The sequence below is a fragment of the Cucurbita pepo genome, chromosome LG11 (genome assembly GCF_002806865.2).
Source record: "Cucurbita pepo subsp. pepo cultivar mu-cu-16 chromosome LG11, ASM280686v2, whole genome shotgun sequence".
NCBI lineage: Eukaryota > Viridiplantae > Streptophyta > Magnoliopsida > Cucurbitales > Cucurbitaceae > Cucurbita > Cucurbita pepo.
The window spans coordinates 5,050,162-5,053,528 of NC_036648.1; the positions used below are offsets into that span (position 1 = coordinate 5,050,162).

General features: G+C 41.5%; 1 non-coding gene across 1 annotated transcript; it reads right to left on the minus strand.

Annotated features, from left to right (window-relative positions):
- Positions 1–1,150: 1,150 nt before the first annotated feature.
- LOC111806219 lies at positions 1,151–1,290 on the minus strand. Its single transcript, XR_002816770.1, has one exon. It is a non-coding gene; the product is annotated as a small nucleolar RNA Z247 (small nucleolar RNA).
- Positions 1,291–3,367: the final 2,077 nt, after the last annotated feature.

Sequence of the window (3,367 nt, forward strand, 5' to 3'; positions counted from 1 at the left end):
ATGACCAATTCCAAGGGAACGAAAAAATGTGTTATGAATTTTCTGATATTCCCCACCCCAATCAGATTGGACCCACTTGATTTTAGTATCTAGGAGGCGCTCAACATGAGCTTGGAATTGCAAAAATATACGAGGAGCTTCTGTACGATCATGCATCAAATAGATCCACAAAAATTTACTGAAATCATCAATGAAACTAATATAATATTTAAAAACCCCAACAGATGGAGCAGGGCCCCAAACATCCGAAAAAATAAGTTCCAAAAGTGACGAAGACCTATGGGAAGAACTAGTATATGGTAATCGATGACTCTTTGCTAACTGACACGCATTACAAACTGACAAAGATGACTCACTAGCACACGAAATATTATTTAGACGCAAAATGGATTTTATTACTTGAGATGAAGGATGTCCAAGACGTGCATGCCATTGGGCGTGAGTAGTAGATCTGCTCACCAAGGCGTGCTTGAGATTATCGACATCGGATGGCTTAATAGGATAAAGACCAGATTCACACCTCCCATTTAGGAGACTTTTCCTCGACTGTCGATCCTTTATAGAAAAATGCCAAGGATGGAATTCAAAGAATACGTCATTATCACGAGAAAATTTATGAACAGAAAGAAGATGTTTGGAAATTTCAGGCACATGCAAAATATTACGCAACGCAAGAGGACGAGTAGCAGTATTAATTAGAGAATGACCAGTATGCAAAACACGCAAACCTGCTCCATTGCCGACTTGAACTTGTTCACCTCCATGATAACGTTCACGCATAGCGAGACGATCCAGGTCACTGGTGATATGGTCCGTAGCGCCTGTGTCGCTGTACCAATTTGGGTCAATCTTGTTCGAGGAAGTAGCCGCCAGTGCCGTAGGAGGAGCAGAAGAAGGTTCATCTTGATAGGACTCATCCATCCTATGCCAGCAGCGGATAGCAGTATGCCCCACTTTGCCGCAGATCTGGCAGGAAGGACGAGCAGAAGGGCCACGACGATCACCAGCAGGACGAGAGGGTGCATAACCTTGAGAACGACCACGACCGCGATCCCTACGCCCACGATTCTTCTGCTGACCACCACGACTAGCATAATTGGCAGAAGATCCAAGATTTAACTGAAGTTCAGCCTGGTGTTGTAGTTGGCGAGCTTCATACGTCATTAGATGTGCAAACACATCATCAAGGGTGAGGGCTTCACTCTTGGTAGTCATTGAGGTGACGAAGGGATCATAGTCAGGGCCAAGACCAGCGAGAAGATACGCGATCACATCATCATCCTGCAAGGCAGAGCCGGCGGCGGCCAGCTCGGTGGCTAGCCCTTTGATCTTGCAAAAATAATTTGCAGCAGATTGATCTCGTTTCTTGGACGTGGCGAGCTCAACACGAATCTGAGTAGTGCGAGCACGAGTTGACGATGAAAACATCCGCTGCAGGGTATCCCACGCCTCCTTGGACGTAGTAGCGGCAACCACATCATGAAGAATCTCCTCAGACATGGAGGAGAGAAGGCCGCTAAGGACTTGTTGATCCTGATCATACCACTGATTATAGGCCGGATTAGAGACCAGCTCAGCACCAGCAGCAGTTGAGGAAGGGATCAGCTTGGCAGGTGCAACATTGGTGCCATCGAGGTAGCCCATAAGCTTCGTACTCCGTAGGTAGGGGAGGAGCTGGGCACGCCATATGATGAAGTTGTTTTTGGTTAGACGAATTGTGACAACATGGTGTAGAGGGATTGGGCCAAAAGTCGCCATGGTAGTTGAGACGGTGTTGGAGATGGTGGATGGAGAGGAGGAAGAAGACATGGCGAGAAGTTTAAAAAATAAACCTGGGCTCTGATACCATGTTAGATTGAATGGCACGATGACCTATATGGGTCACGACCTCATGTATTTATAGATGCGTATAATGAAGATTACATTCCAAATCTATGATTTGGTAACAAACCATAAAATCATAGATTTGGTAACAAACCCTTCAAATCATAACAACTAGTAAATCTTAGACTATTTTAGTATATATAGTTATGATCTATTTTAGGTTTAACAGTTCTTAGTGATATTATTTGCAAACGAGAAATTGGAGATTTATTTGGTAGTGCTCTCAGTGTTGACTAAAGGGGAAGAAGTAAATTGAAGGGCCCAAACAAAGGCCGATCAAAATCAAAGAATCGAAAATTTCTTTTCAAGCAAACCAAATGTAATGTGTTGAAATTGTGGAGAAAAATGTCACTTTCTATCTGATTATACAAGAGCAAAGAGAAACCAAAATCACAAATCAGTGGAGAAAAATGTCACTTTCTATCTGATTATACAAGAGCAAAGAGAAACCAAAATCACAAATCAGAGATGATAATGATTCTATAAATTTAGCAGAAGACATCGAGGATGGTCTATTTCTTAGTGTGGACAGTCTGAATGAATCCTAGATTTTGGATTCAGGTGCATCTCTTATTTGTCTCTAGAAGGTGTATTTTGATGACAACAAAGCCTTGGAGATTGAAGAAAAGAGGATGTCTACATAAAAACTCTTGTAGGAAATTAGTGAATGTTAAAGAATGTTAGATATATTCATAGTCTCAAGAAGAACATGACCTCTATTTGTCATTTGGATAGCACATGTTATGTAGCAGAGTTTGGGAAGAGTTCGTGGAGGATTATGAAGTGTGTTATGGTGGTAGCACGTGGCACAAAATTTGGAACCTTATACACTACTACAGGGTGCATAAACATGGTTGCTTTTGTTGAATGCTTCAAATTCAAGTTTATGGTACCATAGACTTGGACATATGAGCTGGATGAGATTCTTTTGTTGAGAATGCTTCAAATTCAAATAAATGAAAATGCTGGATGAGAAAGGAGTTTTAGAAGGCATGAAATCTGTTGATATGGGTCCTTGTAAGAGCTGCGTTACGAGCAAACAAAAACGAGTTAGCTTCACAAAGGCTATTGAAAATTGAAGAAAATGCGGTTGGAAATGGTCCATACAAACGTTTGAGAACCATCTCCAGTTCCATCACTTGGTGGATCAAAGTTCTACGCTACCTTCATCGATGATTTCAGCAGGAAGGTGTGGATTTAATTCCTGAAACACAAGTTATATGTGTTTGCCACCTTCAAGAATTAGAGAGCTGAAGTTGTAAATTAAACCGACTTGAAGATCAAATGCATGAGATCTGACAATGAAGAAGAGTACGACAAGTCATAATTCAAATAATTTTGTGCAGTTGAGGGAATTAGATTAACGAGGAGAATTCCTAGTACAACAAGACAAAATGGTGTTGTTGACAGGACGAATCTGACATTGAATGAGCAAGCAATGAGTATGAGGATTCATTATGGATTGCCAAAGACATTTTGGGTC